This window comes from Meles meles, chromosome X (assembly GCF_922984935.1).
Source record: "Meles meles chromosome X, mMelMel3.1 paternal haplotype, whole genome shotgun sequence".
Classification (NCBI taxonomy): Eukaryota; Metazoa; Chordata; class Mammalia; order Carnivora; family Mustelidae; genus Meles; species Meles meles.
Window position 1 is genome coordinate 106,695,151 of NC_060087.1, and position 27,179 is coordinate 106,722,329.

Here is a 27,179-nt window from a genome sequence, read left to right on the forward strand (position 1 = left end):
GGGAAACATGTCCCACTACAGTTTCTGGAGCACTTTTTTCCACTAGGTAAGTTATGTCGTGCTGGCTCTATCCCCTCCATATCTAGAATAATATTTCTCTTGTACCTTTAGTACTTGATCAAGCTTTTTATATAATTTGGAAGTTAATATTCCCAGTAAGTCTCTTTTTAGGAGTAAGTTAGAGGCTTAGGGAACCCACTAAGGTACTAACCCCTTCTCACAGTTATGCAGTAAGTAGCCTAAAAACATTAATGTACCTCCTTAACCACCTTGCTCACTTTCCAGGGAGAGACTTAGGCACAGGAGAGAATATGGCCAAATATATTTTATTTTATTCATTGGGATAATAGTGCTTATTACCCTCTAGGCACACATAAATTCTCTACAAAAATCTGGTTTGGATAAAGTCGGCTTTGATCAAGAAAATGTTTGCTGATAAGATTCAAAAACCGCTTATACTTTTTTGTTAAGATCTGGCTCCTCTATTTTGAAACCTCTACAGAGCTAAGAGATGACGGTTACAGAATGAGATAAAGGGCTTGCTCTTCAACAAATAAAATGATTTTTTAAGGTCCAGTATAAGCCCTTGATTTGAATCAAACAAACTATTCTAATTCCTACCAATGTGCTGCTCCACATGGTAGCAAGAGGTTTCCTGTTGGGCTTGAAAGGTTGATCTGTATTATTCACTGTCACTGAAAATTGTCACAAAGCAGTCAGTATAAAGGGCTATCTTCCTAAGTAAAAACAATTATTTTTATTCTACATCACCATTCTGACATAGGTTCTTTTTCAAAATGCTCCTTTTTTTTTTGGTTTGTTTTTGTCAGTAACCTGATAATATCTTAATGAGGCCAATATGACCTACCTTTTAGGGTCCTTATTTAATAACATCTTTACAATCTTCTTTTATCCTTAAAATAGCCATCAAATTGTGGATAATTTTCCTTCTAGTTGTTTGCAAATACAGTCATGATGGCTTGGTTTCTTTTTGTTAGCTGCCCATTAATGGCAATATCTGGAGTATTGCACAGCATTCCTTGTTTTTATGTTTTTATGAAGTAATGTATTAGTGGTTTGAAACTCTGTTTATCAGTAAAGGATATTGCATTTTTAATACTATGAATATATCAGTGTGGAAGTGCTGCATACTTTGATTTGTAGCCTCGATGACTGAGTTATCTGCAAGGGGGCTGAACTAAACAAAGTCTATTGGAAATGAGTTGCTCTAATAAGGCAGCATTCAGTGAAGGTAGAATTCAGAAAAAACTCCAATTAAAGATTTTTTTTCTTCCCCCAAAGAGGAAATAGTTATCTGTCCAGTTTTTGCCTCCTTGAGTGAGGTTTAATAAACAAGGTAGCATCATATAGTTGGGGAAAACACTAAGAGATAGAAGATTTAGTTTCTGGGCCAGGTTCTATGATTGTACTACCTCTAGGTGACTTTACACACAAAGTAATTGATCTCTAGACCTTAACTTACACCTCTATAAAATGGGAAAGCTAATAGAGACATCCTTATTTGACCCAATTTCTCTGAGGGTCAAAGAAAACAATGCATGTGAAAGATTTTTGAAAACAGTAAATGGGTGCCTGGGTGGTTCAGTTGGTTAAGGGTCTGACTCTTGGTCTCAGCTCAGGTCTTCATTTTTTTAAATAAATTTAAAAATTTATTTATTTGAGAGAGCAAGCACATGAACAGGGTGATGGGCAGAGGGAAAAGTAGACTCCCTGCTGAACAAGGAGCCTGACTTGAGGCTCAATCGCAGGACCCTGGGATATTGACTTGAGCTGAAGGCAGATGCCCAACCAAATGAGGATACCTGGGCACCCCTCAGCTCAGGGTCATGAATTCAAGCCCCATGTTGGGTTCCACACTGGGCCTGGAGCCTACTTAAAACAAACAAACAAACAAAACAACAATAACAAAAAAACAAAACTGTAAAGGACCAGGCAGTGGTTAGGCATATTTACTAAAGGCTTCTTGTGTAACCATTTTTGCATTTCCCTAATTTGAAGGAATTGTCAGTTTTCATATAATTTCACTTATCAAGAAAAAGAATCATAGAACCTTTTATTATAATTAAGGTTCATGATATTTAATCCTAACTCTCAATTGGGTGGGAAATAAACTTAAATTAGTTTTAAATTTTCAGTCCTTTGGTTTTACGCACAGATAAGCTACTCACAGCAGATCACTCATATTGGCTGTTAATGTTTAGTCAAACCAATGGGCCACAGTTTATTTGTACAATGCAGTTAGCAGAAATCAGTGTCAGTAGATCTAATGCTACATTGCTATACCCATGAACTAGATTCTACAAGATGTCAAAGTGAACAATATTTTCATCAAGTTCCCCCCAAAACAAAATAAAATGAAAAATATCAGTTTCATTCTATGACAGACTCTGGGGCCTAGAAAGATGAGCTTCTAGGTAAAGAGGAAAACTAGTTCAGAATGAAACCCTTTGCCTACCATGTAATCTAGACTAGTGGTTTCTAAACATAGTTGATCATCAAAATCTCCTGGGGTTTAAAAAATTAGATTCCCAAATCCTGTCTGCAGAGATTCTGATTCAGTAGGTGAAATGTGGAGCCTTAGAATCTGTGTTTTTAAAATCTTGCCAGGAAATTCTGAGAATCAACCAGATTCAAGAAGCACTAGTTAAAGTTACCACGAGAGGCATAAGGGGAGGTGTTCACCCTCAGCACTGTGTTCTTTAGGGACAACTGAGTCCTTAATTTTGAGCTTTGCAATACAACTGCATACTCTATTATGGTTCTTATGTTTATTGCAAAAATAAACAATATCTCATTGTCAGAGATGAAATATTACTTCTAGGATAGAGATTATCAAACTTTAGTGTACCTTAACATCATTTAGGGAGCTTATTGATAATTCATATAATATGGCTCCCACTCCCAGAGATTTGATTCAATTAGTTTGGGACAGGGATCCAGAATTCTGCATTTTATTTTTGTTTTATTAGGATTCTGCATTTTAAACAAGTGCCTTAGATTATTCTGATACACACGACCTAGAGTGACACACTTTCAGCAATCTTGGCATAGGCAGCTCTCTATATCAACTTAAATATGTTGCCATTGCTATATATGGTCAAAATTTTTAAAGATTTTATTTATTTATTTTGAGAGAAAAAGAGGGAAAGAGAGAGCACAGGCTAGGGGGAAGGGCAGAGGGAGAGGGAGAAGGAGGCTAGAAGGTTCCCTGTTGAGCAGGGAACCTGATGGATGAGGGTTTGATCCCAGGACCCCAGGATCATGACCTGAGCCAAAGGCAGATACTTAACTGACTGAGCCACTCAGGCATCCCTATGATAGTATTTTCGAATTAATATTTTTAGTGAATATATATATTCTCGCAAAGATATAATTAACCCCTTTGAAATTCATTACACTTCATTTAAATCCTTTAAAATGTGGATCAAAATTAAACGGACCTCTTTGGATTTATATAGGGCAAAGTTGAAAAGTATGCTTCGATTTTATTTTTATATCCTTAGCATTGGATACTTCAATCTAATTTTAGAAGACTAGGAAATGGGCCAGTAAGGATTATGCATATGATCATTTGGTTCATTAGAACAAAGGAAAATGTTTAGGTTGTCTCCTGCACATTTTACTATGGACAAAATATAGCTTCCAGATCACCAGACTATCAGCTGAAACTAGATAGACAATTCTTATAACCTAGTCCTTCTGTCTTGGAGTATTAATCACTAATGTACAATACATTTTTCTATCAGTTAAGTCCACAACCTTTATGTGATTCATTTATTTATTTATTTGTGAGAGAGAGAGAGCAAGCACATGAGCAAGTGGGGTGAGGGAGAGAGGGAGAAGCAGAAGCAGACTCCCGGCTGAGCAGGAACCGACACACTCCCCGCTCCCCCACCGCTTCCCTCCACAAGGGACTCCATCCCAGGACTCTGGGATCATGATCTGAGCCAAAGGCAGATGCTTAAATGACATCCATCCAGATGCCGAACTGACAGCCACTCAGGTGCCTCTTCATGTGATTTTTGTTAATATTCTATTGTCAGACTAAATTTGTGGGTGCTGCCTGGGTTCAAATCATACAGAATGTATAAAGAAGAAAATGAAAACCCACCTGAAATTCCATTATCTGGAGGGAACACTATGCATATTTGGTGAACTTCTCTTTATATATACAGGAATATATATCTGTGTAAAATAGAACCAATATAACACTGTATATGGAGTTTAAGCATTAGAGCATATGCACTTTTCCATGTCACTAAATATTAATTTAATTAAATTATTAATTTAATATTTATATTATATTTAATAATAAATATTATTAATTTAATTTAATTAATTTAATATTAAATAAATATTATTATTTTAAATATTATTATTTTGAACATCATTTTCAGAGTTTCATTTTTCATTGAAAAATAATTGCAACAATGTTGTATTAATTTCAGGTGTACAACCTCATGACTTGATATTTATGTACATTATATAATGGTTACCACAGTAAGTCTAGTTACCATCTGTCACCATACAAAGTTGTTACAATATTCCCTATGTTGATTATATCCCCTATGCTGTATATTATATCCCCAAGTCTTATTTATTTTATAACTGGAAGAGTATACCTCTTAATCCCCTTCATCTCTTTTACCCAACCCCCACCCCCACTCCCCTCTGGCAACCATAAGTTTGTTCTTTTCCCTTTTTTTCAGCATCTAAAATCTTTTTAATAACAAGCCAGGATCTGGGGTTAGTTTCTGTAGTCTAGGCTGGCCCTGTGTCCTCTGGCACAGCCTAATTTCCCGCCCCTCCGTGGCAGGTGGAGTTTGGTGTGGCTGGGCAGTGTTCCTGGGGCCTTGCCAAAATGCCTGTATACTCTTGGCCTTTGTGTGGACCAGAGAGCAAGACGGTGTCATAGCCCTGGGGGGAGTCCAGGGTTAACAGATCAAAGGTGAGGATCTTGCCCCTAGCTTTGAGGATGTTCCTCTGGGCATGGCTTCCCACCAGCAGTGCATACACCTTCAGATTGGGCTTCTCCTGGACACACACATCATGGGTTATAGTCCTTACAACCACAGATGTTTTGTCTTCTGGACCAGGCAGCTTCATCTTCTGGATCATCCGGGAAAAGGGCAAAGGAGGCCAGTTAGTGAGACTCATGATCAACCTCTTTAACACAATTTGGTAAAAGGTGGATTTGGTTTGTCTAGCCAGAAACATGTAGAGTTTGTCTAGCAGTCTCAGGTAGATGTCCTAGATCTCGGTATCTTTGCGCCAAAACTTTCTGTCCTTGCGGCAAATGTTGACTCCAATGATGGTGCCTCCTGCTCAGCCACGTCACAAAAGAGAGAACCAGTTTGTTCTCTCAGAGTTTCATGTTAGTGGTAACATAGAACCAATAAATAAAATACTATAAATATTTTAATAAATATTAATAATATTTAATAATTTAATAAATATTATTTAATAATTTAATTAATTTAATAAATTTAAATTTAAATTAAATATTAAATTATTAAAACTTGATAATTTAATAAATAATAATAAATAAAAGACTAAATCTAAAAGTAGGTTAAACATATTTATTTGTGTTCACTAGTCTGTAGTTCCTATTTCATAAGGCTTTTTTTGAGTATTAAATGAGTTCCTACATAATGGACACTTAGAACGATGTCTGACACATAACAAGTGCTCAACTGATGTTGGCTTTATTATTCAAAAGCATTTTTGGTTTCTTTATATTAACAAAAGTTACTAATGCTTTAGATAAGCAGATGACATTACATTTCTCCTGGTTTCTCTCATTAAAGCAGCAAAGTTGAATATTAATGAGTATAGAGAATTATGTTGTCATGCATGTTAGTCTGGAAAATATAAATTCATCCCATAAAAAAGCCAAAGGATCAAAGAAGGTTTTTACTGTTAATTGGAAACAAAGTGTCATTGGAGTCCTGATTTAAAGGGCACTCAATTATGATTAGTTAATAAAAAAAGAACAAAGAAATAAAGAAAAATAATTAAGGTTAAAGTGAAGTTATTATTAGCCCTTCGTTCACTAAAATCTTTTCCTCATAGCCCATGGCACCAAATAAAATTAAATATAGAAAAGTTCCATAATTCACGATGACATTCTCAATGTTAAGACATTTTTAAATAAAAAATGCATTACTGAAAGCATACTTCAAAATTATTAGATGCAATATTTTTATAGCCAAAAGCACTTAAATTTTAAGCATTGAACAACTGGAGGACTGGATACTATTTATGGATTTAGAAAGATTTAGTTACTTTCGTAAGTTAAAATTCTTTCTTTAAGCCACCTGTTCTTTCTCTCTCTTTAGAAATGGATGTGTTAAAAATAATCTCAAGATTCTCACTATTCCCTATTCTAGGGAAACCACATCAAGGACAAAGTAGGATATTTTTCTTAATTATTGGTAAAGACTTTGGACAGGTTCACGAGCAGACAGTTCACTAGTTTGTCATAGTCTTTTAATAACATTTAAAAAATGGTCTGGAAAATCTCAGAATAGACACTGCCTAAAAGTGAAACCAAGTGACTGACCTAAGTTCAGGGAAGTACTGAGAATATATGCTACCTTAAACTTTAGCTTAATGAGTTCCTTAATTAGGGAAGACATACTTTAGGGTGTTAAAAAGTCTTGTGGCTGAGTATTTGAATTATTGTATGTTTACATCAATTTAACCAGAAACTACAATTATCAATTAGGGAAAGTCCAAATTAAAAGTTCTTCTAAGAAAGTATTAATGACATACTGGCTTTATGTGTTTTAGACATGTTTATTCAGACATTTTATTCATTTTCATAAGTGAGAAGGCAAGTAAATGAACAAATAAAAGAGATAATTTTTAAAAAAATGTAGTATTGTCCAATAAACAACATATAACAGACTCTGCTTACCTAAATTCTTTCTTGACATAGCATATTTAGTTTTAAATATGTCTAATATATTTTGAAGTGTAACCTTTTATTTAGCTCATTATTGTAAGTTACCATTAAAATAAAACTCTGAAAATGATGTTTGCAAAAAATTATGAAGTACATGGCGAGATGTGTAAGATATACAATGAGAAAAAATGAGATACAGCTGTATACAGAGTATTAGTTTTAAATGTTTCTATTTTCTCAATTTTCTATAATGAGCACATATTATTTTTAAAGTCAGAATGCATATTTAATTAATGGAACTCTAGTCAATAACCAAATTTTGGTTGGGCAATTCAAACACCTATCTATTTTATTTGTCTTATGATTTTATGAAAGTATAATTTATTATTTCAGCATTTCATATTGTGGAACCCAACATAGAAAATACATTCATTATCTACCCTTTTATATAATTATGATGATAATCAAGGCAGAAGCCCTTTATAAAACACATTTTAGCCTTCAGTATGGTAGGTTAAAGAGAAGCAAGGCTTTTTGCTTTGTAAGGTTATTAGCTGAAACCATTAACAGTTATATGTTTTTGGTTAAATAAGCAAGCAACATGTAGTACTATAACCATTTTGTCAAGATGCCCAATAACCCTAATATTTTATTACATACAAAACATTGACCCATAACTGAAAATAGGCAGTTTACATAGATAGGCTTTAAACATTCTGCTTCCCATTAACTAAAATATCTTCATTGTACACTTCATTCTTGTTCATGATTTTTGAAAATCCAATTCAATAGCTTTTTTCTTACTTTATAATACTTAGTTATAATTTTCCTCACATTGTAAAACTTTAGATAATATAAGACTTATTTAATTTTTTGTTCTTCCTCCTGGATGTGACCTGCTGGGATTTTATTACTCTTTTATCAGGGCCACATCTAGCATTTTTCCATATACCTGACAGGTAAAAAACAAAGGTTCCATTTAAGAAAAGGACTGGCTTGCTCGATTGTGGGATTTTATTGATTGATAAGAATGTCTGTCTGCAGATTGCCTTGATAAGTCAGAAGTTTGAATATGGATTTAGATATTCTAAACCTCATTTTCAAGACAACACCTAGGAAACAATCAGGAGACCCAAGTAAATCATTATGAAAATAACAGTAATTGTGTTTCCCAGTCCTGGGTATTTTCTTTTAATGAATTAGGAGAGTAAAGCCTATTACATTATTAATCAGGAAAATAATTAAATTAATTTTAAGAATAGGAAATAAAGGGGCACCTGGGTGGCTCAGTGGGTTAAAAGCCTCTGCCTTAGGCTCAGGTCATGATGCCAGGGTCCTGGGATCAAGCCCTGCACTGGGCTCTCTGCTCGGCAGGAAGTCAGCTTCCCTCCTCTCCTTCTCTGCCTGCCTCTCTGCCTACTTGTTGGCTCTGTCTGTCAAATAAATAAATAAAGTCCTTAAAAAAAAGAATAGCAAATAGAAATCAAACCAATTTTAAGAGTCTATCATAAAAAGAACAGAATTTGGAGCAATACTTTACAGATGTTTAGAATTTAGGATGTTTGTAGTTCTTTTTAGATTTAAACAGGCATGAATTTACTTTCTAAATTCAATTTTTACTTACACATATTCACCAGAATTGTAAATGTGAAAAAGTGAAACTAGGATTTTGCATATATAAAGACATTTTTCAGATTATGATTCCAAGATGGGGGTAGAGGGGTATAATACTCTTGGGAAACTGTATTTTTTTTTTTTTTTTTAAATATTTTTTTTTTTTTATTTATTTGACAGAGAGAAATCACAACTAGGCAGAGAGGCAGGCAGAGAGAGAGGAGGAAGCAGGCTCCCTGCAGAGCAGAGAGCCTGATGTGGGGCTCGATCCCAGGACTCTGGGATCATGACCTGAGCCGAAGGCAGAGGCTTTAACCCACTGAGCCACCCAGGTGCCCCGGGAAACTGTATTATCAATTTATTAATTGGAGTAGGCCCTGGCTTCAACAAATATGAAGTTAATGGTTATCAACACTCAGTTGGTCACTTACCATAGTTCTCGTTTCATGACATTTATATGTGTCCTGGATATAAATTAGTTTTATTATTTTTAGTTGTTAATAGATATTTATTTGATAGCTGGTATTTAACATTTATATATCATAATTTCAGCCTATGATAGTATTCACCAGTATACTAAAATTACATTGGCTTTTAACAAAAGTATTTTGTGAAAAATCTGTACTACAATAACGATAACTTCAGAGAAGTTAATCTTAGGGAGTTGGCAAATGATTTCTCTTAAATAATCCTTTAAGAATTCCAGGTAACATGACATGTAGGTGTGGTGAGTAAAATAAAAGTTAACTGTTAAGTGTCCCCTGTGTTCAGTCTTCTCTTGGGACATAAGAGGGGTAAGACAAGCATGGGGTGGATATTGAAAACTCAGAAAACTCTCCATGTCCTTGAGGCATTTACAGGAGAATTGGATAGAATAGTTAATGAATGGTATAAAATAGAGTGAAATTAAGTGATCAATTGTGTGATATAGAGATTGTATATCACAAAACTAATAAAACTTCGGCTTCAGAGACCCTTATTGGAAGGAGTTCTTTGCAAGGTCCTAGGGGGATAGTTTGCTAGGGTTGCCATAAAAAAGTACCACAGACTGGTAACTTAAACAGAAATTTATTTTCTCACAATTCTGGAGTACAGAAGTCTGAGATCAAGGTGTCAGCAAGATTGGTTTCTTCTGAGGCCTCTCTCCTTTGCTTGGAGATAGCCATCTTCTCCCTGTGTTTTCATAAAGTATGTGTCTTTGTCTTAATCTCTTCTTTTTATAAAGATACCAATCATATATAGCAACCATATAACCTCATTTTTATTTAATCACTTTTTAAAGACCTCATCTCCAAATACAGTCACATTCTCAGTCACTGGGGGGTTAAGACTTCAACATAGGAATTTAAGGGAGACACAATTCAGTCCATAATACTCTGCCCTCTAGTCCCCCCAACAAATTCATCTCCTTACCACATACAAATTACATTCACCCCATCCCAGCATCCACAAAAGCCTTAACCTATTTCAACATCCACTCGAATTCCAAAGTCTTATCTAAATCTCATCTAAATCAGATATTGGTGAGACTCCAGGTTTCATGCATTCTGAAGCTAAGTCCTCTCCAGCTGTGAACCTAGGAAACTAGGAAATTATCTGCTTCCAGAATACATCAGTGGCACAGGCATTCCTATTCCAAAAAGGAAGAAATTGAAAACAAGAAACTGATTATAGGTTACCATCAAGACCAAAACCTAGCAGGTAAATGCCATTGGGTTTTAAGGCTCAAGAATGATCTTCTTTGACTTTGTTGCTCCACCTCCTGGTCCAGCAATGTGACAGTCTCCCTTCCTTGGCTCTGGAAGGTGGCCCTGCCCTCTCAGCTCTGGGTATTTGCCTGATGCCTCTGGAATGGAGGAGAAGGCGCTGTCCCCAGACTTGTGTCCCCTGTGCCCACGGTAGCAGTAGCAGCCCCGCTGACCTCTGAACTGCTTTCAGGATAATTCTTCCTTTCACTTGAAAGATAAAGCCCATTAGCAGGCAGATAACTCTATTGGACCATCCTGGAGAATCCCAGAAGTCTGACAGCCTTCTTCCAGTCCCTTTCAGGCCATGCTGGCAGCATTTCTACTGGTATAATTCTTTCTCTATTTCCAGTTTCTTCTGAAATGGTTGGTTGAATGAATCCTTAAGTAATATAGTATAATCTGTTTAGCAAATAGTTGTTCTGCCATACCCTTGATGCTTTCTTCATAACATGCTTCCTCATTTTTGCAATATGAATAGGCTGAGAATTTTCTAGATCTTCAGGTTTGGGTTCCTTTTTCCATAATAATCTTTTCTTCAAATTTTCTCTCTTTTCTCACAACTTACTGTAAGTATCAAGAAGAAACCAAGCCAGGCCTTCAACAAATTGCATACAAATCTTCTCAGCTAAATATCCAAGTTCATCACTTACAAATTATACTTTCTAAAAAACACTAGAACACAATTTGTCCAAGTTCTTTACCACTCTATAACAAGGATCACTTTTCCTTGAGTTTCCAATAGAATGTTCCTCATTTCTACCTGAGATTCAATAGAAGTATCTTTAGCATTCACTATTCACATTTCTACCAACCTTTTGGTTCATGATGCTATATGTATATCTCTAAGATTATAGGAGTGTTGTACAGCTCTCCTCTTTTCCTTCTGAGTCTTAACTAGAATTGCCCTTAATGCCCATATTTCTACCAATGGTCTCTTCAGTGCAGTCTAGGCTTTTTCTAGCATGCACCTCAAAACTCTTCGAGACTCTACCTATTACTCAGTTCCAAAGCCATGTCCACATTTCACCTTTTTTCCCCACCTTCATTTGGCTCATATAGATTGGGACTGAAGTAGCTGCAAGCACATTAAGGATCTGGCTAAGAGGAAGTTGAGTTGGAAATTTTTAAGTTTGGCTTTAGGAGGATTTATCTATGTGGTTCACAGTTACTTTTATTTATAGTCATTACTAGCTTCCCCAGGATAAGAGTAGTTTGCAGGAATACTCCTCTTGCCTCCTATGCCTACAACATAAAGATGCAAAGTTGGAGGTATGTTGTGATATGAACATGACCTATAGCTCCTGGCACTGGAAATACGAAATATGAAGGAAATAAAGGGATAAGCAAGATTTGAAATGTATGAAACCAGCAGCCTGTTTATGCAAAAGTCTTCCAAACATTAAATATATAAAATTATCAGCAGAAGATTTAGTTGTCACTAGAGTCTAGTCAAGTGTTCTTTCCTATCAGGAAAGTTCTTGATAATTTTATTATAAAAGGATCATATGTTCCTTTTCATTTTTGATGGAAATTATATGAAATATAATTTATCACAATTTCTGTTTGCAGGGCACTTAATCTATAATGCTATTATAAATAGTGAATACATCTGTATGATGTCACATGTTTATGCATATTTATTAGTAATATTAGAAAAGCCACTAAGTTGGATCAACTGTGTAAAAGACTAAATTTCTATTCCCTCTCTAGACAATAAGATTTATAAAATATTACTCTTATGAAGATATGAACAAGATTATGCATCTAAAAAAATGAATATGTCAGGCAGATAAGTAATAAAATTTGTTATTTTTGTTGATTTTTGCAATGCTTGTGGTATTTGTCAGTAACTTGAAAGGTGTAATTTGTTGTGATTTATTTCCTAATTCTAAACAAATGTTCACTTTTAAACTTAACTGTATATTAATTTTCTTAAAGATAGTTCCCCAAATTGTATATAAACTAAGTTCCGCACAACGTTTGGATTCACCCCTCAATAGAGGTTATTCATGCTGAAGGAAATCAGGAAGGAGAGATAAATAAAAACTATAATAATCAGGGAAAATCAGTAGTAATTTATATGGAAAGAAATCTGTTTTATTCCTCAAACACTTGGGTCATCTATGTAGAGCAACTTTTTTTTTGTTTTGTTTTGCTTTTTTTTCCTTCAACAATATAGAATTTCTTTCTTTTTAAAAAAATTTTATTTATTTGACAGACAGAGATCACAAGTAGGCAAAGAGGCCGGCAGAGAGAGAGAGACGGGGAGAAGCAGGCTCCCCGCTGAGCAGAGAGACCAATGCGGGACTCGTCCCAGGACCCTGGGATCATGACCTGAGCTGAAGGCAGCAGCTTAACTCACTGAGCCACCCAGGCACCCCAACATAGAATTTCTTGAAAAGTGACAGGAAGTCAGTAATCAGAGTTACTAAGAATTATTGTGCCCTTCTGAGACCAATGATATTGTGACAAAGTATTTCGACTGCCCTGTGGCAGGCATTTTCCACTTATTTGCCAATACAGAACCCTAAATTCATTTCCAGCCCCAGGGAATGGATCATAGTTATTTTAAGTTACCCTTTGCTTTGCTAGTGATTGGTGGAAGTGTAGGCATGTTACCTAATTCTTGCAAGTGAAAGAAGTCTGATGCGGGTTTCCTGGGAAAGGTTATTATCACCCCCTCAAAAAAGAGTGAGAACTAAGAAAAAATTCCTTTTGCCTTTTGCCATGTTTCAGATATTGGTGTAAGGATGTGGTATTTGGAGCTGTGGCAATAATCTTTTGATTACAACAGAACGACCAAGTGAATTGAAATGATATCAACTTAGCAGTAGCACTGTGATATCACCAAAGTCCAAAATCAGCTCTGAAACAGCTTGATTCCAGAATTCTAGTTATGAAAAATAATTAAATATTGATATTTATATCACTGCTGGTCAGATTTTTTTGTTCCCAACTAAATGATACCTGATAAAATTTGGAATGAAGAAAGGAGAAAGCTTTAATACTAGCTCTCATATTAACAAATGCTTTCTCTCAAAACACAACTGTAATGATGTGTCTTATAGTCTGAAATACTCATTTCAATACTTGAAACGTTTTTATTAATTTTTGTGTGGAATGCCCAATTAAAATGGAACTTTATTAAATGAAAAGTTTTTAAAAAAAGATTTTATTTACTTGACAGAGAGAAAGAGAGAGAGAGAGCTCAAGTAGGCAGAGTGGCAAGCAGAGGGAGAGGAAAAGAGAGAAGCAGGCTCCTCACTGAGCACAGAGCTCAAGACGGCCTTGATCCCAAGATCCTGGGATCATGACCAGAGCTGAAGGCAGACACTTAACCAACTGAGCCACCCAGAGGCCCTTAAATGAAAAGTTTTACTGAGATATAATTCACATACTATGAAAATTATTTTAAAGTGTACAATTCAGTGATTTTTTGCTATGCTCACGAAGTTGTGCATTGATCATCATTATGTAATTCCAGAACATTTTCATCACTCCAAGGAGGAACTCTATATCCATTAGTAGTCACTTCTTTTTTTTTTTTTTTTAATATTTTATTTATTTATTTGACAGAGAGAGAGATCACAAGCAGACAGAGAGGCAGAGTAGAGAGAGAGGGGAAGCAGGCCCCCTGCTGAGCAGAGAGCCCGATGCGGGACTCGATCCCAGGATCCCGGGATCATGACCTGAGCCGAAGGCAGAGGCTTAACCCACTGAGCCACCCAGGCGCCCCTACTAGTCACTTCTTATCCCCATATTCCCCCAGCCCCTACTACGAATCTACTTTCTGCTGCTATGAATTATCTTATTCTGGACATTTCATATAAATGGAATCAAACAATGTAGGGGTGTCTGTGTCTGTGTCTGTATTCTTTCATTTAGTATAATGTTTCCATTTATGATGTATTATGAATTAATCATTACTTCATTTATTTTCATGACTGAATAATGTACCATTGTATGGATATAACACCTTGTGTTTATCCACTTATCTGTTGATGGATATGTGGGTTGTTTCCACCTTTGGCTATTGTGAATGTTGCTACGAACATTTGTATACAAGTTTTTGTTTGAACATCTGAATTGAAATAATTCAATTAGTTTTTATTAATTGCTGAAATAATTCAACAAGTTTTTGTTTGCCCATCTGAATTGAAATAATTCAGTTATTTCAGGTATGCTCCAGGAGTGCAATTTCTGGGTCATATAGTACTTCTTTGTTTAATTTTTTGGGAAACTCTGAAACAGTTTTTCAAAGTGTATGCGCCATTTTCCATTACTACCAGCACTATATGAGGATTGCAATTTCTTCCTCACCAACACTTCTTTTTGTCTGTTCTTTTGGTTATAGCCATCCTAGTGGGTGTGAAGTGATAGTGTGGTTTTGGTTTGCATTTTCCCTATGACTAATGATTTTGAATATTATTTCATATGCTTATTGGCTGCTGGAGAAATGTCTATTCAGATCATTTGCCCATTTTAAATTGGGGTATTTGTCTTTCTGTTGTTGAGTTGTAAGAATTCTGGATTCTAGACCGTTATCAAATATATGATTTGTAAATCTTTCTCCTATTCTGTGGGCTGTCTTTCCTTTTTCTCAAACATTTTTAAATTTGGTGAATTTTAAATTTGTCTATTTTTTTCTTTGGTTGTCTGTGCTTTTGGTATCATATTTAAGAAACCATTGAAAATATTGGAGGCTGGAGTATGGTGACAAATTTCCACAGTAGAGAGGATGAGAGCTTGAGGCATTTTGTTTGGATATTAAAGGGGACTTGCTAACATCTGAGCTATACTTAAGCACATATCCAAAATACAATATTAAATGCTGACCATCTGTATCAGAATCACCTAAAGGTACTTGTTAAAAATACAAGTCATGTGGCTCCCTCCAACATATCAAAACAAATCCATGGGCCTTGGGTTTGAGACTATGAATTCTTTTTTTTTTTTTTAATATGAGTTCTAAATGAGTTCTTTAATAGATTCTACTGTGTATAGAAATTTAAGAATCACTGAACTATGCCATGTTTCCCTCCAGCAAGCATAAAATACAAATTTTTAAATTCTTGGTAAGTGTCAGCATTATTATCAACTTCCATTAAATTCAATGTAACATTATAAAACGTGCTCATAATTTGTGCCAGGCATTGTGCTTGGCACCAACAATATTCTGCAGAGAAAATATAGTGAGACTGTTTCAATATTATAATTATTATAATGTATACAAACATATATAGATATACCACACAGGCACATGCATCAGGCACAAAATGATCATTTCAAAGTTAGTTTTATTGATTCATTTAATGACTCCACAGAATTACATTATGGGAGTCTACATGTTAGGCCCATTTGGTCATAACAATAATTTAGTAATGAGAATAAAATTTTTATTTTATTTTATTTTTAATTAATTTGTTTCTTTTTTTGAAAATTTTATTTTTAACTAATCTCCACACTCAACATGGGGCCCAAACTCATAATCCCAAGATCAAAAGTGGTATGCTCTGCTGACTGAGCCAACCTGCAGTCCAGAGAATAAAATGTGCTTTTCCTTAAAGATATACATTATAGAAATTTGCTCATTTGCATCCGATAATATTTCCTTTATCTGCATGCTGGTTGTCTACAATTGTGTAACAGATTACCATAAACCTTAGAGCTTTTAAACACAAACATTTATTATCTTGTGATTTCTGTTAGTCAGGGATCTAGGAGCTGGTTAGTTGGGTGGATTTGGTCCAGGGTCAGCTAGGGCTGTTGAATTTGAAGAGTTGATAGGAAACTCAATGAAGAGGGGGGACGGGTATATTCGTGAGACTGCTGGGACTGGGCAGTATTGTTAGAGAAGGAAAAATTTGAGATTATCTCAACAGAACTTAAATTTTTTTTTCTAACAACAACAATTTTATTGGATCACAACTTTCTGTCATGACTTTATATTTTACTTTTGAGTCTGTATAAGAAATGGCCACATGGAAAATATTTCTGTATCTTCTATCAAATCAAAGTGTAATTCAATGCCAGTCATAGCCTCTATGTCTATGTCATGTTCTTCATTCATGTACAAATTTATGTAATAATTTAATGCCAGTAACATTTGTCTCTGCAAAAAAAATATTTTAGTGCCTTTTACAAAAAGTAAGAACTATATAACCCCATAATGCTCACTTTATTTGACTCCAGGAAGATTAGCACTAAATTCAAGGCTCAATTATAACTAGATCAACCCAATCTCCCAGCAAAATTCTATTTTTACTAACAATTGGCGTATGATTAGCACATATGCTTTAACACTTAAATCAACTCAACAATTTTAATGAATGGTGGAACTGATTAACAATATAAATCAAATAAAAGCAAGGTAAAATAAATTATAGCCCTTGGAATAATTTTCAGATTTTGAGCAAAAATAATATTAAGATAAGAATGGAGGGGAAATGATTTTAATATGTAAGAACTAGAATTGGAAATATAATTTTTCAATTTTTTTGTATTTAAAAATTTAAAATTCAATATTTAAAGGTCTCCGTTTATTTTAGAATAATGCCAGAACAATTGGAAATGTTATGGCTCTAGTAATTTTATCTTTTTACTTGTAGGACAAAGGTTTCTGAAGAAGGGTTAAGCATGTTTGCTGGTGTGGAATTATAAATAATGAGTTTTGGTTGAAATAGAAATTCCAACTCTTTGGTACCTCCCTTGAAAGCTGTATATTCCCCACTGGTATTCTCTTCAAGGCTTATGCCATGCAGCTAATAGGGAAAATCACTTTAAAACTATTTCCTCTGAGACTTACAGAACAGTACTCCTGTACTAGTATCTTTATATGAGTTCTAATTTTCCATTTCACAGCAACCAGTTTTATGTCATGTGGGGAACAAATTCAGGGTCATTCTTTTAAAATTTGAGACAATTATCTGTACTCTTTAAGTAAAAAGTAAACTGTGTGAGTACTTTAGAATGGCTGTCAATATTGACTCAATTGACGGAACAATTACTCAACTTTCTATTTCATTTGCCTTTGTACACATAGCCACAAATCAACTGATTCAGTTAACTTACTCTGAGGAATTCATTTTCTATGAAAAGCTAACTTCTAACATGATGAATTTTAATAATAGAGTGGACATCTTCAGAGTGGGCAAACTTTGGAAGTAAGAAAAACATTAAATTTGGTACTCAGATATTAGAGGGCAATTGTGGTTAGGTTCATTTTTACAATTTCAATGGCTCAGGCAGATTTATTCATTCAACAATCTTTCACTGAGGCCTCCTATGTGCTTTTCACCGTGTTAAATCTAGAGATACAATTTAAAATGTCAAGTCTCAGCCTTCAACAAGTTCACATTCTAGGGGGGAAATCAGACAATAAAAGAGATAATTATGCACAGTATTGTGGAAAGTGCAGTCAGTGGTAGGGTTGTATAAAATAGTGTTTCAAGAAAATTAATATGGTAACATTATGTAAAGTGCACTTGAATTAAGGATATCAAATTAGTAATATCAAGTGAGTACTATTACTATTTCTATTATCTATATAAGGAAACTTCAGAGGCTCAGAGTGATTCAGTAATAGTCTGGGATCACTCAGCTTATTCATTAATGTGTTCATTCATTGATACATTCATTCATCGGAAACTCTTCTATGGGCCATGAATAGAGCAGTAATCAAGACAGACTGGACCTTGCCTTAAGTATCTTATAAGAGATCCAAAAGTGATGCGGTAATTCAGAGAAAGAGATAATAGTACTGTATTTAGAATTGTAGTGGGGCAATGGACATAAATACTAAATTATACATTAAGAGCAGAGCCAAGAGTCAAGATGAGTTTATCCCACTTCTCTATAAAAGGTAGTTCTCCCACATTCTGGCAGCGAGGTTACAGAGGGTGAGAAAGGCTTTGTTGATGCTTATACATATATGAGACTACAGGAGTTGCTGAGTAATATTGTCTGAATGTTCACTTTAAAATACTTTAGGACTGTATAAGCAGTGCGATTAGTAAGAGAAAAAACATAATTCTAATTAAATTCCTAAGGGTGACTACCATATGAAGCGTCTTTATCTATAGCAACACTTGGAGGCTAGCTTATTAACAGGTGAGGTATCTTAAATGAAACCATCACCTTAGGATTATCTGATTTGTACAAGAAATGTTAAAAGTAATTTTGATTAGAAAACATATCAATACTAAGGTATTTAAGTAGTTAAGAATAGTGCTAGAAGACTAATCTCCTTTATATGAATGAGATGATAAAAATTGGCAAACCCGAAATTATGTTCTGGGCACAGTGCTTCTCATCTGTAGCTTATTGACCATGCATCTCCTCTTCCTTGAAAACTTTAGCACTTGCTATGACTACAAGGCTTCCAAATCCTGCCATTTAGGGTGGAAGAATGTAAATGCATTTGTTTCAGAGTGAGCCTTTCATGCAAGGTGGATCTGAGATAGAGAAAAGAACTTTTTTTTTTTTAAGATTTTTTTTTTCCATTTTATTTATTTTTTCAGCGTAACAGTATTCATTCTTAAAGATTTTTTTTTTAATTTATTTGTCAGAGAGAGAGAGAGAGAGCGAGCAAGCGAGCACAGGCAGACAGACTGACAGGCAGAGGCAGAGGGAGAAGCAGGCTCCCTGCCGAGCAAGGAGCCCGATGTGGGACTCGATCCCAGGACGCTAGGATCATGACCTGAGCCGAAGGCAGCTGCTTAACCAACTGAGCCACCCAGGAGTCCCGAGAAAAGAACTTTTTGAAAAATTGATAAATGAGTTGCCAAGAAATACTAGTACCTTAGGTGGAATTTGGTCCGAGAATTATTTTCTCCTGATAGCAGGATTCAGAGTAGAGGATAGGTAGCCTCCATTTCTTTTTTTTTTTTAATTCTTTATTCAAATTCAATTTAGTTAACATATACTGTATTATTAGTTACCAGGGTAGAATTTAGTGACTCATCAGTTCCATGTAATACCTAGTACTCATTACATCAACTGCCTTTCTTTTATTTTAAATATAGTTTTTTTTTAATTTCTTTTCAGCGTAATAGTATTCATTGTTTTTGCACCACACCCAGTGCTCCATGCAATATGTGCCCTCCCTATTACCCACCACCTGGTTCCCCAACCTTCCACCCCCCGCCCCTTCAAAACCCTCAGGTTGTTTTTCAGAGTCCATAGTCTCTCATGGTTCATCTCCCCTTCCAATTTCCCTCAACTCCCTTCTCCTCTCCATCTCCCCATGTCCTCTGTGTTATTCCTTATGCTCCACAAATAAGTGAAACCATATGATAATTGACTCTCTCTGCTTGACTTATTTCACTCAGCATAATCTCTTCCAGTCCTGTCCATGTTGCTACAAAAGTTGGGTATTCATCCTTTCTGATGGAGGCATAATACTCTCCATCGTGTATATGGACCACATCTTCCTTATCCATTCGTCCGTTGAAGGGCATCTTGGTTCGTTCCACAGTTTGGCGACCGTGGCCATTGCTGCTATAAACATTGGAGTACAGATGGCCCTTCTTTTCACTACATCTGTATCTTTGGGGTAAATGCCCAGTAGTGCAATTGCAGGGTCATAGGGAAGCTCTATTTTTAATTTCTTGAGGAATCTCCACACTGTTCTCCAAAGCGGCTGTACCAACTTGCATTCCCACCAACAGTGTAAGAGGGTTCCCCTTTCTCCACATCCTCTCCAACACACGTTGCTTCCTGTCTTGCTAACTTTGGCCATTCTAACTGGTGTAAGGTGGTATCTCAATGTGGTTTTAATTTGAATCTCCCTGATGGTTAGTGATGATGAGCATTTTTTCATGTGTCTGATAGCCATGTGTATGTCTTCATTGGAGAAGTGTCTGTTCATATCTTCTGCTCATTTTTTGATATGATTATCTGTTTTGTGTGTGTTGAGTTTGAGGAGTTCTTTATAGATCCTGGTTATCAACCTTTGGTCTGTACTGTCATTTGCAAATATCTTCTCCCATTCCGTGGGTTGCCTCTTTGTTTTGTTGACTGTTTCCTTTGCTGTGCAGAAGCTTTTGATCTTGATGAAGTCCCAAAAGTTCATTTTCGCTTTTGTTTCCTTGGCCTTTGGAGACATATCTTGAAAGAAGTTGCTGTGGGTGATATCGAAGAGGTTACTGCCTATGTTCTCCTCTAGGATTCTGATGGATTCCTGTCTCACGTTGAGGTCTTTTATCCATTTTGAGTTTATCTTTGTGTACGGTGTAAGAGAATGGTCAAGTTTCATTCTTCTACATATAGCTGTCCAGTTTTCTCAGCACCATTTATTGAAGAGACTGTCTTTTTTCCACTGTATATCAACTGCCCTTCTTAATGCCCATCACCCAATTACCTTTTCTCCCCACGTACCCCCTCTTCCATAACCCTCAGTTTGTTTCCTAGAGTTCAGAATCTCTTACTGGTTTGCCTCCCTCTCTATTATCATCTTATTTTATTTTTCTTTTCCTTCCTCTATGTTCATCTGTTTTGTTTCTTAAATTCCACATATGAGTGAAATCATATGGTATTTGTCTTTCTCTGACTAACTTACTTCACTTAGCTTAATACCCTCTATTTCCCTCCATGTCATTGCAAATGGCAGGGTTTCACTCTTTTTGATGGCTGAGTAATATTCCATTGTATGTATATACCACATCTTCTTTATCCAGTCATCTGTTTATGGACACCTGGACTCTTTCCATAGTTTGGCTATTATAGGTATTGCTACTTATATGATGCATGTGTCCCTTCAAATCACTATGTTTGTACTTTTGGATAAATACCTAATAGTGCAATTGTTGGGTTTTAGGGTAGCTCTATTTTTAACCTTTTGAAGAACCTCCATATTGTTTTCCAGAGTGGCTGAACTAGTTTGCATTCCCACCAAGAGTGTGAGAGGGTTCCCCTTTCTCCACATTCTCACCAACATTTATTGTTTCCCAAGTTGTTAATTTTAGCCATTCTGACCATGTCAGGTAGTATCTCATTGTGGTTTTGATTTGGATTTCCCTGATGTTGAGTGATATTGAACATTTGTTCATTAGTCTGTTAGCCATTTGTATGTCTTCTGCCCATTTCTTGACTGGATTTTTTGGTTTTGGGATGTTGAGTTTGATCCTCCTCCATTTATTCTAATCATTAGAGGCTGCTGATATGTACCAGAAGAACTTGACAGTCACAGAATTGCCAAAACAGCTGATGTTTATTTGTTACAATGGGGACTTCATTGACAATGGGTAACTGGAATAATTTCCCCAAATATCAAACTATTCATGATCAGAATATCAGCAGGAGGAAAGGAATTGAAGTGGTTGAGGGAAGCTCAACAACTTGTTGAGACTTGTTAGTTTCTATAGCTTCTATCCTCTGGAGTACATTAAGACAGAGAAACAATATATTGCCTTACTCCTGAAGGATTTACAAATACAGTGAAGGTTCATTATTTCAATTCAACTAATACTCATTCTACTTCCTACTTAGGGTATTTGGTTATTAACCTTAATATTATTCAACACTGATTGAATACTGAAATTGAATGATTTGGACCTCTAACTTCTAATTGGTTGTAGGTTTGAATTAAGATTTTTCATAGCATTGCAAATTTTGCTTTCAGTTTTACCAGTGGTTTCCAGATCTCTTTCTCCAATCATTTGTCTTGTAAGTTAAACTCTTCTTTCTATATTGCAATTCTGGAATTATAATCTTAAACCTCAAGCTAATAATTAACTATTGCATTGTTTAATATAGGTATTTATTCTCTTTTTAATTATTATTGTAAACATTTTATTCATGACAATTAGGATTGCTCCACCACAAAAGAAGTCCTGTCTTATTCCCTGGCTCTGACACACAGTAATATCCCATTTCTCCTACCTCTTCAAAACATTCCCTCGGTTATATTTCTCTTCTCACTCTCCGTGAATGCTCTCCTTGGCCATCTTCTGGTCTTGTGCTATGTAACTCTGTGCAACTACTTCTTCTTTAGACCAATCTCATCACTTTTTTGTAGAGTTTCATCAAAGAGATTCATAGAGTAAATAGGTAGCACATAACAATTAATTGAATGCTGAAAGTTATGGGGAAGGAAAAATAATTTTCTTTCTACCCTCTTTAGCTCTTGGTTGAGCCACCCATTTAATAAAAGATTAAGGAGAAAAAGAAGTAGAAGTTAAATAGCATGTATACTTCATATATAACTGGAAGATACACAAGAAAACTAAGTAAGCCCCTGAAACAGCCTAAGCTGCCACCTTAAATACCATCTCCAGCTAAATACAAAAGAAAATGTTGGGAGGTGGGGAATCCAGTTATAGAGGGTTACCAGGAAAAGCACAATAAACAAGGGTATAATTGTTATACAGACTGAGGTCATTGTTTTCTCCATTGATAAAAATTTCTAGGGATTAAATCATTATTCTCTTCCTGTTATAGAGAAGGTGACAGCCTTGCAAATGAAGATTTTCCGTATGCAGTTGACCCTTGAGAAGCAGGAATGAACTGTGTGGGTCCCTTTATATGTGGATTATTTAATTACAGTACTACAAATGTATTTTGCCTCCCTAATGACTTTCTTAATAACATTTAAAGAACTAATACCTATTCTTCCCAAAATATTCCAAAAAATAGAAAAAGAAAGTAAACTCCCAAATGTGTTCTATGAAGCTAACATTATCCTGATACTAAACCCAGATGGATACTACAAAAAAAGAAAATTATAGTCCAGTATGCCTAATGAACATAGATGCAAGAATTCTCAACAAAATAAATCAAGTGGTATTTATTCCAGAGATACAAGAAGGTTCAATATCCTCAAATCAGTCAATGTGATACATCATATTACCCGTATGAAGGTTAAAAATCATATGATCATTTAATTAGATGCAGAAAAAATATTTAATGAAATTCAACATCCATTTATGGTAAAAACTCTCTACAAAGTGTATTTAGAAGGAACATACTTCAACATAATAAAGGCCCTATATTAAAAAACCACAGCTAGGATGCCTGGGTGGCTTAGTTGGTTAAGCAACTGCCTTTGGCTCAGGTTGTGATCCTGGAGTCCTGAAATTGAGTCCTGCATGGGGCTCTGAGCTCCACAAGGAGTCTGCTTTTTCCTCTGACCTTCTCCCCTCTCACGCTTTTTCTTGCTGTCTCTCTCTCAAATAAATAAAGTTTTTAAAAAAAACACAGCTAACACTATATTCAATAGTGAAAAACTGAAAGCTTTTCCTTTAAGATCAAGAACAAGGATATCCACTTTCACCACTTTTATTCAACATCATACTGGAAGTCTTAGCTGCAGCCATAAGGCAAAAAATAAATAAACCAATTAAAAATAAATAAAAAACATTGAAATTGCTAAGGAAGAAGTAAAACCATCACTATTTACAGATGACATAGATGACATGATATTATTTTTAGAAAACCTAAAAGACTCCACCAAAATACTGGTAAAACTAACAAATGGATTTGGTAAAGTTGCAGGATACAAAATTATACAGAAATTGTTTGCATTTATATATGCTAATAATGAAGTAATAGAAGGAGAAATTAAGAAAAAAAACCATTTACAATTGCACCAAAAATTGTAAAATATCTAGGAGTAAATTTAACTAAAGAGGTGAAAGACTTGTATTCAGGCATCTGGGTGGCTCTGTTGGTTAAGCATCTTCCTTTGGCTCAGGTTATGACCCCAGCATCCTGGGATCGAGTCCTGTGTCAGGTTCCCTGCTTAATGGGGAGTCTGCTTTTCCCTCTACCCCTTCCCCCTGCATGTGATCTCTCTCTCTCATGTTCTCTCTCTCTGAAATAAATACAACATTTTAAAAAAAAGAAAACCCTGTACTCTGAAAATTATGACACTGATTAAAGAAATGGAAGGCAACACAAACAAATGGAAAGTTATAACATATTCATGGATTGGAAGAATTAATATAATTAAAATGTCCATATTGCCCAAAGGATTCTACAGATTCAGTGTAATCCCTATTAAAATACCAACAGTAATTTTCACCGAACTAGAACAAATAGTCCTAAAATTTGTATGGAACCACAAAAGACCTTGAATTGACAAAGCAATCTTGAGAAAAAAGAAAACTGGAGATATGACAATCCCAGATTTCAAGATAAAGTATAAGCTATGGTAACCAAACAGTATATAATTGGCACAGAAATATACATAGATCTATAGAACTGAATTAAAGAGCCCAGAAATAAACCCACAATTATATGGTCAATTAATCTTCAAGAAAGAAGGCAAGCATATGCTATGGTAAAAGGACAATCTCCTCAACAAATGGTGTTGGGAAAACTGGACAACAGCATTCAAAAGAATGAAACTGGACCACTTTCTTGTACCATACACAAAAATAAATTCAAAATGTATTAAGGACCTAAATGTGAGACCTGAAAACATATAAATCCCAGAAGAAAACACAGACAGTAATTTCTCTGACATTGGCTGAGCAACTTTTTTCCGAGATAGGTCTCCTGAGGCAGTGGAATCAAGAGTAAAAACAAACTCTTGGGAGTTCATCAAAATATAAAAATCTGCTCAGTAAAGGAAACAATCAACAAAAGTAAGAGGTAACCTATGGAATGGGAGAAGATATTTGCAAATGACATATCCAGTAAAGGATTAGTTTCCAAAACATATAAAGAAATTACCAAATTTTCAAATAATCCAATTAAGAATGGGCAGAAGACATGAACAGACATTTCTTCAAAGAAGACATACAGATGGCCAACAGACATATGAAAAGATCACTCATTATCAGAGAAATGTAAATCAAAACCACAACGAGATATCACCTTGCACCAGTCAGAATGGCTAGAATCAAAAAGACATGAAATAACAAGTGTTGGTGAGGATATGGAGAAAATAATGAACCCTTATGCACTGTTAGTGAGAATGTTAATTGGTACAACCACTGTGGAAAACAATATGGAGTATTTTTTTCTTTAAAAAATGAAAAATAGAAATGTCATGTTTAGTAATTACACTATGCAGTATTTACTTAAGGAAGAGGAAAACACTAATTTGAAAAAGATATATTACCCCTATGTTTATTGCAGTATTATTTGTAATAGCCAAAGTATGGAAGCAATGCAATGTTCATAGATGATGGGTAAAAAAAGTTTTGGTATATATTTGGTATATATATACATATGCATATATATATATATATATATATATATATATATATATATACACACACACACACATACACATACATATATACAATAGAATATTGCTCAGTTATAAGAAAAGAATGAGATCTTGCCATTTGTGACAACATAGTTGGACTTAAAGGGTATTATGCTAAGTAAAATAAGTCAGATGGAAAAAGACAAATACCATATGATTTTACTTATATGTGAAGTCTAAAAAACAAAACGAATGAACAACTCTACCACCTCAAAACAGACTCAAATATAAAAGAATAAAACAACTATGAGAGAATAAACTGATGGTTGCCAGAGGGGTGGGTGTGGGAAGGATGCCTGAAATAGATGAAAAAGAAATGAAACTAGGAATGAGAGCTGATATAGTAGGGAACCAGAGTAAATGGACCATTTTGTAGATGATGTTTGATAGTTATTGGAATAGAAGTGAAAACGAATTTCCTGCAGACATACTGTTCAACAGGATGAAATGTAAGGACATTAGTATTAACATTACTATGTGGGAAATTCCTGCTTATGAAGATAAAGTTGCAAATAACTTTGTTTCAGGAACTTTCTGAGAAGTTACCTATCTAAACAGTAAGCTGGCTCAAATAGTTGCTCATCTCAAGTGGAGAGGTTACTCATCAGGGTAAATATCCCCATTCTCAGATCACTCAGTGGGAAAATTCCTCCATTTATCAAAAGATTACTCAACAAGATTTACTTTAAACTCTCGCTTTGCTGTACTCACCAATTCATACATTTAAAAATCTAAATCACAAATTTTGTCCAATTCTAATCAGATCCCTGCTTTGAAAAAGGTACCTTAAATCAAGCCCTCAAATTTTATAAACATCTGCCTTTGACTTTCCCCTTCTAAGATACTATTAAATTGTCAAAGTAGTATTTCCCCTAATTACAACAAGTAATATATTCAAATTTGTTTGACCAACAGATTTTTATTGGTGGTCTTTTTGGAGTCTGCAGTCCTAGATGTGATTAAAATAATGAGAATAAATGAAAATTTTAATGAATATACATAGCGTGAAACTAGAAGAAGGCCAAGGAGAACATTCACAGAGGGTGAGAGGAAGAAGAGTTATAGAAGAGCACCCATAGGTATGAGAGATATATTTTATCATATATCAGAGCCAAACAATGAGAGAGGACTTCTTTCTTGGTGGAGTGATCATATGTGTTATGTATGAGAGGTTTAGAATAGTAAAGATTACAAGGAAACTCCTAAAATTGTTTAAAAGAACTCTAGGAAACTTCAAATAGAACAGTTAGGCATGGAATGAATATATGTTTATTAGATGTGACCAGTGGGTCTATACTAAATCTAAACAAATTTGACTGAGGGAAGAAAGCGAAACATAGTTGAAAGGAGCTCCCAAATCAAATTTGGTTTAGTGAAACTTCCAGTAGAAAGGCACAGATTCATGATATTACAGAAATGATGTAATGGTTTGAGTTATTTCGATGAGAGGTCAGCAAACATTTTCAGGGTCTTCCTGTTTCTGTCACAACACTGTTGTCATTATAAAGCCAAGGAAGCAACCAGAACATAAACATTTGGGAGTGGGTGGATGTGTTCCAAAAAACCTTTATTCACAAATAGATTTCAGGCTGGATTTGGCCCATGGGCTGCAGTTTGCAGACCCCTGATTTATACTACGGAAATTTTATGAAACAAAAGATGTCTTTGGCAAGCC

General features: G+C 35.1%; 1 pseudogene; it reads right to left on the reverse strand.

The window, feature by feature from the left end:
* Window positions 1-4,768: 4,768 nt before the first annotated feature.
* The window catches only part of LOC123934743, a 39,771-nt pseudogene continuing 17,360 nt past the window's right edge, over window positions 4,769-27,179 (reverse strand).